The 11,810-nt window shown below is 39.7% G+C and overlaps 3 long non-coding RNA genes across 3 annotated transcripts; all 3 read left to right on the top strand.

Moving 5' to 3' along the window:
• Positions 1 to 1,156: 1,156 nt before the first annotated feature.
• On the top strand, positions 1,157 to 3,949 carry LOC140581528 (uncharacterized). The gene is made up of 3 exons (XR_011984620.1): positions 1,157 to 1,296; positions 2,254 to 2,342; positions 3,861 to 3,949. It is a non-coding gene; the product is annotated as an uncharacterized lncRNA (long non-coding RNA).
• Positions 3,950 to 4,321: 372 nt separating this feature from the next.
• Positions 4,322 to 5,891, top strand: LOC140581526 (uncharacterized). The gene is made up of 4 exons (XR_011984618.1): positions 4,322 to 4,340; positions 4,421 to 4,751; positions 5,225 to 5,406; positions 5,844 to 5,891. It is a non-coding gene; the product is annotated as an uncharacterized lncRNA (long non-coding RNA).
• Positions 5,892 to 6,147: 256 nt separating this feature from the next.
• On the top strand, positions 6,148 to 9,394 carry LOC140581527 (uncharacterized). Its single transcript, XR_011984619.1, has 3 exons — positions 6,148 to 6,280; positions 6,432 to 6,548; positions 9,294 to 9,394. It is a non-coding gene; the product is annotated as an uncharacterized lncRNA (long non-coding RNA).
• Positions 9,395 to 11,810: the final 2,416 nt, after the last annotated feature.

Here is an 11,810-nt window from a genome sequence, read left to right as displayed (position 1 = left end):
GTGGGCATCAGAAGTAGCTTCCTTCCCACAATCTGGGATCAGTTCCAGAGCAGCAGATGTTCAGGTATAAAGCTGGTTATTGTGGTTACATCAGTCAGAGGAGCTGATGGCTGAGATACTGAAGTAAACAGAGCTCAGTTAATTCACCATTTAGTTATTCAAATAATCAGTCATTTCTTGATAAATTCTGTGAATGATAATGTTTGGGGCTAATCCCAGGCAGCACAGGGCACAAGGCAGACACTATGGCCAATATGTTCTCTATCACTATTTGTCTTTAGGCTTATCTTATCTATCTTATCTTATCTATCTTATCTTATCATATCTTACCTCATCTCATCTCAACTTACATAGAGACTCCAACTCATTCAACAAAATGTATTTGTATCTGCAACAGAGGAAACAGAAATCATGTGAAGTTTACCCACAGAGAGCAGGGGGCAGTGATCCAGCCCTCAGATCTGGAGGTGTGATGCTGCTCTGCCCCCATGGACCACCACACCACTTTTATGTTAAAATTGTTATCTGAGTATGTTTGGATTCTGCAGCATAAAACTCATCAGGACAGTTAATCATTATGACTTGGTTCTTGGTGTGACAGCCATTTTTTCATCACCTTACGATAAAATGTAGCACAATTTCATATTGCTTTAATAAACAAGATTAGTTGGGATTTCTTTTTAGTGCAGGCCCCTGGGCTTCAGCCTGGGTAAGCCATTACATTAACCCCCCCCCACGCCACCCCACCACCACTGCAGAAAATAGCGTTATGTCGTACAGTGTGTAGTGTGAATACTGACAATCCGAATTGTAGTGCTTCAACACAAGATGGCACTGTTTGACTAAAAACAGTATTGAATATGTGGAGAAGGTAATGTGGGTACGTAACATTTGTTGTGACAGAGGACAAAACTAACTAAATGTGAGACAGTACAGGGTGCTTTATGAGATTCTCATACAAAGCACAATAAGCTGAAAAACAAATATCTTATTTCTAGTAGATGCACATACAAGCAGTTATACAGCTGCTAAACTGTAACCTCAGTAAAAGCTCCTGTACCTGTTAACATGTTAATTTTTGTAGTAATACTAGCTTTTGGAGTCCTATTTAAGTATGTTTAATGTTATTAAAACATGTTGATGCCTTTTTATGCGTATTTGGAGATATCATTTCTCTCTGTGTTACAGTGGGAGTGGAGGCAGATAAAATTGATCAGCCTCCTTTGATTCATCTGAGGGAGATAAAGCTGTACTGACATGCAGCCATGATGTTGCAGATTTTGACTCTATGTACAGGTATGGACAGCATCCAAATAATGTTCCTGAACTTCCCATTTATAGATATGATAAGGTAGTTTTGTTAAGGAAGGGTCGTGATGGATGTGGACAAAAAATACTCTGACCAGCCTCTCCATCAGTGACAGTAGGACAGAAGACACAGCTGTGTATTACTGTGCAGTGTGGCCAGAAAATGTGTCTGATGGTACAAAAACAATGTTAGAGCTTCTTTCAGAATTAGCAGAGATTTGCCATACAAGACTGATAAGACAACTGCAACCTCACACAGTTTACTTACCCAGAAGGTCACTTTCAGAGCCATGGTCACTATGTCACAGAAAAAAGTGCAGAAGCTGACTAATCTCCAGTCTAGATTTAAGAATAACAGTGTGCAAGGTAGATTATCAATAGATGTGAACAGAAAGGAATGACTTACCAGCTGTTCCATCAGTGACAGTAGGACAGAGGACACAGCTGTGTATTACTGTGCAGTGCAGCCCACAGTGACACAGAGTGTGTGTCTGATGGTACAAAGAGTTACAGCTTCTCTCATAATTATCAGAGGTTTGCTGAACAAAAGAGATCTTTTAACTAGTATAATACTTCTGACTGGATTTGCGACTAGCCTCTGATTCAGATACAACCGACTGAATAAGTATTGCTGATCTAACACATATTCCCTGCAGGGGGTGACATTGCAGTACAAAGGCCAACAAAGTCATTTAGGCACCTCCTTTTGGCTGGATGAGAGATTTGGGTACAGACACCAAAAAAAAAACAGTCAGAAAGACTCTAACTGATTCATACTTTGCATCCATTTGATTATTATATTACCAAATCTTCCCAATAATGGCATATGCATTGAACATTTTGCTTGTTCTGTCAACATTTTATGGTAATCTATTGTTATCCTCAGCTATTTATTTTTTATTCCTTATTATTGTATAATAATATTCTCTTTCTCTCTTTTCACAGAATTCAGAGCTGAAGACACAGTTTCTCAGTCTACTAGAGATGTCTTTGCATCTGAAGGAGGGTTGGTGACACTCAGTTGTACTTACAACGTTAGTAAATATGTCACACCCTATCTGTACTGGTACATTCAACACACGGACCACTATCCCCAGTTCATGCTGAGACGGGAAGCCAGTGGAGGACAAACTGCACCAAGCTACAAGGAGAGATTTAATGCCAGTCTGGACACCAGTTTGAAAACTATACCATTAACAGTACAGAATGTGCAGCTGTCAGACTCTGCTGTGTATTACTGTGCTCTGAGGCCCACAGTGAGAATAACCTTCTCACACCCTCTACAAAAACACCTGCACACTGAGCAGACTGACTGAAAATTGAATGTGTCTGAACCGTACCTGAATACAGGGGTTTTGAGTAAGATGAGCTCCAGAATATATACATGTGAAAAAATAAATGCCGCCGCCCCCAGTAATTAAAAAAATTACCATAACTATGACTGGCCAATCACGTTAAATTTACCAAGGGACCCTATGTGCACATCCGCGACTGGTGAGATATGTGGAGGGGACCCCACCCAGATCGGCAACATTGGTGAAGTGGGGTGGCTCTGGTATTTTAGGGGTCGGGGTTCCATAAGGTTGGGATCCCATGCTTGAATAACACAGATCATGTTATGTAGACTCGCTGATGTCCTCAAAATGGGAAAAATGTGCTACAGGTACGGTAATAAAACATAAAACAAATCAATATTTCAGCTAAATGGTATTTACGAACAGCAATGGAAAGTGTTAGACATTTGTTTTGATTGTATAATAGTTAGCATACATATCTGGTATGGAGGCATTACTAGCACAGGCAGGTGTTGTCATCCTGTAGCTGGTAACGGCCTGGATGCCCTGCCACATGCGCCGCGTGTCGCCGCTGTCCTGGAAATGACTGTGGATTCTCTGGCCTTATGCACGCTTTGCAGTGTTCCTTTGCTCATCAGTAATCACTTGTATTGGTTTATCCACTGCTGACAGGTTTATCCTCTGGGGATAATATAGAGCAGAAGGAGACAGAACTGTTCACTGGCTTCACTGGAATATAACATCAGCACAACCTATGCTACCTTTTGGGTTCACCATGTCCAACACGACACTGAATAAAGACTCTATTTACAGTCTAAGGAATAGCTGTCAGGTGTACCTAATTAATGGGCTATACTGAATATGTGGTTTGGATTCTGAATCTGGAGGCTGGTGGATCGGTGGACATGATAAACGATCTTCGAATGTAGTTATAGAAACTTACAGATGGGGGCGACATTGCAACTCAAATATCCATTCTTGGAGTCCTAACATTGTCATATAAGCAAAGGTTTTGAACATACAGAGAGATTTCAGTACAGAGGCTGGAAATAACTAGACACCCTGTTTACCTGATCCAAGGAGAAGCTTTGCATATGTATTGAATTTATAGCTCAGTAATGGCACAAAGGCTGTGGATTTTTCTGATCTTTGCTGGAATTTTCTATGGTATAATTTATTCTCATACTTGTTGCTGATTAACATGATTAGTACATTTAATTTTTTTAATAACTTGATTTTATGTGTTTTTTCCCTTAGATTGCAGAGCTGAAGACACAGTTAATCAAACCAGAGAAAATGTGATTGTATACGAAGGACAATCAGTGACCATAGGCTGTAAATTTGACACTACTGCTCCATCTCCATATCTTTTCTGGTACATCCAATATCCCAATGAGTCTCCCAAGTACCTGCTGATACGATATGGATCAGGAGCTGGGGATAATGCTCAAGATTTTAAGGAGAGATTTAATGCCAGTTTGGACAAAAGTGCAAAGACTGTACCTTTAACAGTACAGAATCTGCAGCTGTCAGACTCTGCTGTGTATTACTGTGCTCTGAGGCCCACAGTGAGAATAACCTTCTCACACCCTCTACAAAAACACCTGCACACTGAGCAGATCATAGTGCATAAGCAAGTAGTTTCTGGCATAGATTTAAATGCATCCATTTAATTTCATTACAATGAGGTTTGAGAGCTCATTGCCAACCAGGACACTGGACCATCACCCCCTACAGGTACTGACCCTCTCCCCCCAGACAAGCTTAACATGCTCTCTGCATGCTTTCACACTGATTCTGCTCCTCTGCTCTCCCAGCCTCAGCACCATGTTGGAGAATCATCACAGGACTTTTAATAAGTAAAGAAACAGCAGGAAAGCTGATGAGTCCAGCAATCATTCAGAGACACAGAGGAGAGCGACATGGGAGAAGTTACACCATGTGGGTGGAGTTAATAAACCGCTGAAACAGACGAGACTTCTGACTTCATAACTCTAGGTTTTTCATTCCCAGTTTCTGTCAACGAGGAGAGAAATTTTTCCTAAATCCTGCATTTTGTTCAGAGAGAAACTAAAGCATTAAAAACAGTCAGAAGATACTGAGGACAGAGACAGGAGACCAAAACACGCCTGATTCCATGAGGGGATGGTATATGTCTGCAATTATATTACTGAAAACATCTGTATAACCTGTAAAAAACCCAGTCTATTCTTTTTTTGAAAAATCAAAGGTACCACTGTGCTACCATTGTAGACTGTAAATGGTTTACGTACAGTACACTGCATGAGTACCTACTGAAATAGTGCAGCTTTGTCATTCAAAGAAAATATTTATTATGCAAAGGATTATTAAAATGACTCATTTCAGAAGTTTAAAAAAGTGATGAAATTGAACTTACACACAAAAAAGGTTTGGCTACATTGTACCAGTGTTTACCATCATACAAAAACACTGGAAATACTTCATACTGACTGGATATTCAGTATCCCTGGATGACAAGGGATGTTTGTTTTGTTTTTGTTTTTATCTACATGATTGTTAACTCATTGCTTTCCTGAGTTGATGTTAAAAATCCTCATATTCCTTTTTGTTTACTCCATTATTTATTCTCATTTCTGCAGAATTTGAGACATGAGGATGATTATATCTGATGGAGGATCAGTACAACTCATCTAAATTTTAAATATGAAAAAAAAAGTTCACTGTATTTTTCTACTGGTACAGTCTTCATGCAAAGTACCATACCCAGTGTAGCTGAAATGTGAAGCCAGTGGAAGACAAATTATACTGGAGATCATGATAAGTTCAGTAACTACCTTTCAATCTACAGCAATCTGACTCTGTTGCACATTACTGTGATATATGTCCGTTACAGACAATTACATACAAAAACTATATTTTATGCTAAACCTGTATAAAGTAATATGCGAGAATGTGTGCAACATGTTCAGGCAATAGATGTGGGTCATTCCTCAGAGGGAGGTCATGTGACATATTTAATCTCATTTAAACAACAAATCAGGAAGCACCACTGAGCAGATTACGCTGAACAGCACAGTTTGTGTCTGTTACCCCAACAGTAACATATGGAGAAGTCATGTATCTTAGTTATCATAACCATCACCGCAGGTAACCTTTCAAAATGCATGAATTGTCACAGTATTTAAAAAATTGCTTCAGTAAAATTCTTTCCAACATCATTATAATTTTGTCTTTATTATTCATATTTTCTCTTTTCAGGATTGACTGCAGGTGATGACATCAGTCCTGATAAACAAGATGTTTCCAGTAAAGAAGGAGAATCAGTGACACTGAGCTGCAGCTACACAGCAACCAGTAATTATATTTATCTTTACTGGTACAGACAGCACTCTAATCAGGCACCACAGTTTATACTCTATAAAGGTGCCAGGTCATATGATGGTGTTGAGCACATCCCCGACGAACGATTCAAATCTAGGACATCCAGGGATTCCACCCAGCTCACCATTCCCAGTCCCACCATAGCAGATACAGCCATCTACTACTGTGCTCTGAGGGTGGCACAGTGATCAAAGCTTACTCAGACGCTGTACAAAAACTCAACTGACAAGAACTTCCTCTCAGTGGGCATCAGAAGTAGCTTCCTTCCCACAATCTGGGATCAGTTCCAAAGCAGCAGATGTTCCGGTATAAAGGTGATTATTGTGGTTACATCAATCAGAGGAGCTGATGGCTGAGATATTGAAGAATGTGCTGTTACTGCAGTCTCTGCTGCTATAGAAACATGATTTATTGGATTTCTCTGTTTGTTTCTCCTTCTTTCTGCATGTCACTACCGCATAATAGCCCAAACATCATCACAGAATACCTGAGGCTGTCCATTTGGGTTCAAATCATCTACGCTTCTGGAGTCACATGACAAGATGCAGCTTCTTGTAGCAGTGCTGCTAACCATGACATTCTGTAAGTATGTGAAACCTCATGGTCAATTTTGCATAAGAAGGCCACTTTCAGTGGGTTAACGTCAGAAAGGTCGAGCAGTGAGGTTCCAGATGTTGGTCTTTACCAATCCTTTAGCGACCTAGAGAAATCGGCGGCTTGCCAGTCTGACAGGGCAGCCAGCATCAGCTACGGCCTTTATACTTTAGAGCAGCCAACCTGAACCTCCTCAGACATGCGCAGACCGACAGTGTCCACTTGTCTAGAAGCAGTAGACTAGCATGGCTCTCTGCAGGACTGCGAGACCATGTGTCAGGATGTCAGGTCACGTTGGGGTTGACTCACCAACTATTTCAGTTTGTTCGCATGGCTGTTCAAGTGGAACGGTGCAAGTGAGAGGTCTGTGCGTTCTCTGTTTTTGAGTTTTAATCTATGTTGCTGCACTAGGGCAATAAACTCCTCTTTAATACATTCACCTGCGTGTTCTAATCAGCACCCTGCAGACATCGTCTCCAGGTAAAAATCCACAGTTTTCTCCCCTTTCACAGCAAGGTTGTAGATTCTGTTTAACTGAAGCATTTATGAACAAATGCTCCGGATTGATCAGACTCTTACTTTCATTATTATGCCTCATGCCATGTGGTTCTGTTCAATAATGTTAGAAAGGGGAAATATGTCTAGATGTCCGCTCTTTTTTATTACTTTACTTGGGCTTTTTATGTTTTATAACTGTGCATATATAGGAAAAAAATACCTAATATACCTAAAATTACCTAATATCTCCCATACATTCTTCAAAGTTTCCTCCTCTGAAATTCCTTGGATCTTACATCCTAATTCGTAAGATACACTAAACATTACTCTGTTTAAATTATGAGATTGGTTCTCCATGTCAAACAAAATCTATTCATCCATTCATCCATCTAAGTAACTAGAGTGGATCAGCATAAAGTGACAGACTCTCCAGTGTATGGTCTGCTTCAATCCCAGGCAGCACAGGGCATGAGGCAAGGTTGGGCAGCATGCCAGTCCATCACAGGGCACACACAAGCACACACAAGCACACACAAGAACACACTTAAATATTATGGACGATTTCGAGACTCCTGTTTGCCAAACTGCATGTCTGTGGACAAGTGTGGAAAACCAACAGCCAGACAAAACAGAGTGGAGATATGAACTTATCCCACACAGAGCATGTGGCAGTAATGTGTGAGGATACAGCGCCCAGTCAACCACCATGCTGCGTGTTTCAATTGTTGCCACTGCATGGCGCTGTTTCACTAAAAACAGCAATGAAATTTTGAAAGAGGCAATAGATACATTATAATATTAAGCAGTTAATTGAATAAGAAGCAATAGAGGGCGCTGGTTTTCGATAAATACTGTACGACTGATCTTGCAGCTCATATAAAGACTCAAAACCTGGAATATAAATATCAAATTTCCCTAAGATACTGTACAGACATACAACAGCTAGACTGTAATCTTAGTCAAAAGCTTATCTGTACCTGATAACATGTTTATTTCAATAATAATAATGACTAATGGACTCCTTTGTAAGTATATATTCAGTTTTTTGGTAAGACATAATCATGTAATCTATTGCTTAAGTGGAAGTATAATTTCTCTCTGTGTTACAGTGGAATCAGATAAAGTCCATCTGCCTCCTTTGATTAATTCACCTGAGGGAGGCAAAGCTGTAGTGACATGCAGCCATAATATCACTAACTAAAACTCAATGTACTGGTATGTACATTACCTATGGATTTATAATGGGATGCCATTAAAGCTCCTGTGGATGTAATGGCCAGGTGTCCCAATACATTTGTCCATATAGTCTATGTCAATCTTACAGTAAAAACAGGGAGGTGGGTGATAAAAAGACCTATACAATGTCATTAATAAAGTCTTGTTGAGTCATATATGTGTGAAGGGGGGGGGCATGGGTGGTATATTTCTTTTTTCAACAGGTTCACATTCGTTTTATAAGTTTTAAGAACATTTGCATATTATTCAAATCCCTTAAAATTTAAACATTCCAGGATACCCTAGTCCTGGGTATGACGTTAAACTGCATCCGGCCCAGCAAGCGGTCATCCAACTATATATATATATATATATATATATATATAGCTTTCGTTTTGTTCAGCTTGATTGGCGATATGCTTAAATTAAAAATGGAAATAGGGGAACAGAGTTCTTCTCTTGGTTTTCTGTTCCCATTACTTGACTTCACTGCAAGCATAATTTTGCCCAGTACAACACAGAAGACAACAACAGTAACAAAGACAGGAAAAAGACAAAAAATATTTCTTAGAGAGAGGAGTATATGACTGTGATGGTGTTACTAACACCATCTAAAGCTTTCATTTTATTCGACTTATTTGGCGTTCACCATCTGTAATGACATGGAGATGGTGTTCTGGAAGAGTGAGGCTGCAGTGTCACGTTTTGCCTGTTGGGGGCAGCATTGCAGCAAAAACATGCAAACTTCCTGTTACACCACTGTCATATAAGCAGCTCCTTACGACCAGATGAGGCATATTAGGGCACAGAGACTGTACACAACAACCAGAAATTCTGTTTGACTTATTTATAGTGCACATGCATCTGTGTTTTTAGTTTAGCAACGCAAATATGGAACATGCATTGAGAATTTTTCTAATTTTTTCAGCATTTATTGGTAATTCATCTTTTTCATTAGTTTTTCATACTGTCTTTAGATGCCTGGTGTGTTACCTAATTCTTCCACGCTCATTTCCACAGAGTGCAGGGCTGCAGACAAAGTGAATCAGACTGCTGGAGATGTCCTTGCATCTGAAAAAGGATCAGTGACAATTTACTGTAACTATGAAACTAGCACGTCCGGCACCTACGACCTCTTCTGGTACATCCAGTATCCCAATGAGGCTCCGAAGTACATGCTGAGAAGAGGAAGTTATGATAAAGGTGCTGTTGCTGAAGAGTACAAGGAGAGATTTAATGCCAATTTGGACACAACTGCAAAGGCTGTACCTTTAACAGTGCAGAATGTGCAGCTGTCAGACTCTGCTGTGTATTACTGTGCTCTGAGGCCCACAGTGAGAATAACCTTCTCACACCCTCTACAAAAACACCTGTGCAATAAGACTGTGACATATCAGAGTGAAAGGTTCTTACGCAGAAATGAATAATTCTTTCAAAAAAATAAACAACATTGCAAAATATAAATTTTAATGCTCAAATATTAGCATAGGTGCATGTACAAACATAATGATTTAAGAAAACTAATTAAAAATGCTTCATATTTAATATTCATATTTAAAATGCCTATGATACTACTATATCCATTATACATACATATATATATATATATATATATATACACACACACACTGCCCGGCGGAAAAAAAGGTCACCATTTTAATTTATATCAGCAAATACTTAAAAGCCAATGACTAGATCATTATTACAGTCCTGCAACGTTATGCAGCAATAAAGTAAAGTCAGCTGAGTACCTGAATCTACTGAATGGCCAGGTTACACCTCCATCCATCATCAATGGATTTTTTTCTTCCCTGTTGGCATGGGCATATTCCAGGACACGAATGCCAAGATTCAATGGGTTCAAATTGTCAAAGAGTGGTTCAGGGAGCATGAGGAATCATTTTCATGCATGACTTGGTCACCACAGAGTTGTGACCTTAACCTCATTGAAGGTCTCTGGGATGTGCTGAAGGAGGCTTTATGGAGTGGTTCAACTCACTTGTCAATACAGGATCTTGGTGAGAAATTAATGCAAATCTGGATGAAAATAAAGGATGAGATGTTGCATAAGCTTGTGGAAACAATGCCATGACAAATGTGTGCCATAATCAAAGCTAAAGGCGGCCCAACAAAAAATTCAAATGGCGACTTTTCTTTTGGCCAGGCAGTGTATATTCTTTTCCATAATAATAATCACTAATGGACACCACTATAAGTATATAATAAGATTTCTGGTAAAACATTATTATGTAATTTATTGCTTAATAAGCAGTATAATTTCTCTCTTTGTTTTGCAGTGGGAGTGGGTGCAGATAAAGCTGATCACCCTTTGTTGGTTAGTTTCCCTGAGACAATCATAGCTGCACTGACATGCAACCATAATATTAAAAACCTCAGGTCTATCTACTGATATGTACAGTATTCAAACTAGGCGCCTGAACTTCTTGTTTATGAGTACGATACAGTTCTTCCTAAAGGAAGATTCTCAGTGGATGTGGACAGAAAAGAGCATCTGACCAGCCTCTCCATCAGTGACAGTAGGACAGAAGACACAGTTGTGTATTACTGTGTAGTGCAGCCCACAGTGACACTGAGTGTATGTCTGAAGGTACAAAAATGCAGTTAAATATATATAAACTTCTCTGAAAGTTTATAGCCAACAAGAACCCACTTATACTGGATCAACAGACATTTCTTACAGTTAAAGCTATGTGACCAGACCCCTCCCACATCACAGCCTAAATATACCCACAGAATAACTGAGGCTGTACATTTAGGTTCAAGTCATCTACCCTCCAGGAGTGAGAATGTTAATGTCACATGAGAAGATGCGGCTTCTTGTAGCAGTGCTGCTAACCATGACATTCTGTAAGTATGTGAAACCTCATGGTCAGTATTGGATGGTAGTTTCATTATCAGTGTTTCTTTGCTCATCAGTAATCACTTGTATTGGTTTATCCACTGCTGACAGGTTTATCCTCTGGGGATAATATAGAGCAGCAGGAGACAGAAATGTCGAAGAAGGAAGGAGAGAAGGTTTCACTGGAATGTACCTTCAGCACAACCAGCACTAGCTTTCTGATTTACTGGTACCGTCAGTATCCTGGAACAGCACCCGAGTTCATACTGTACAGTGGAGACGACAGCTACACTGCAGATTTTGCTGAAGAGAGATTCTCCTCCGAAGTCACAGATGGAAGAGCCCCTTTATCCATTTCAAATGTTCATCTAGGAGACAGTGCTGTCTATTACTGTGCTCTGAGACCCACAGTGATGTATTAATGCTAGAGCTCATACAAAAACCTGCTTCATCTGTTTACACACAATTTACTTTAATGGGGTAACTGAAGAACACTGAGGTTTACCGCAACAGGAAATAATGTTGGCAGGTTGTGTACATATTTCCTGGCTCCAGTCCAGCCTGTGTGGTAACAGTGAAGATAATTCATGCTTCTGGTGAATCAACAAGGCAAACATAAGATCATTCTATATTCCTGACAGGAATACAGCAGCAAGCACTCTTCTTATTTATGACCG

The sequence above is a fragment of the Paramormyrops kingsleyae genome, chromosome 21 (assembly GCF_048594095.1).
Source record: "Paramormyrops kingsleyae isolate MSU_618 chromosome 21, PKINGS_0.4, whole genome shotgun sequence".
Taxonomy (NCBI): domain Eukaryota; kingdom Metazoa; phylum Chordata; class Actinopteri; order Osteoglossiformes; family Mormyridae; genus Paramormyrops; species Paramormyrops kingsleyae.
This window is presented reverse-complemented; position numbering and strand designations above follow the sequence as displayed.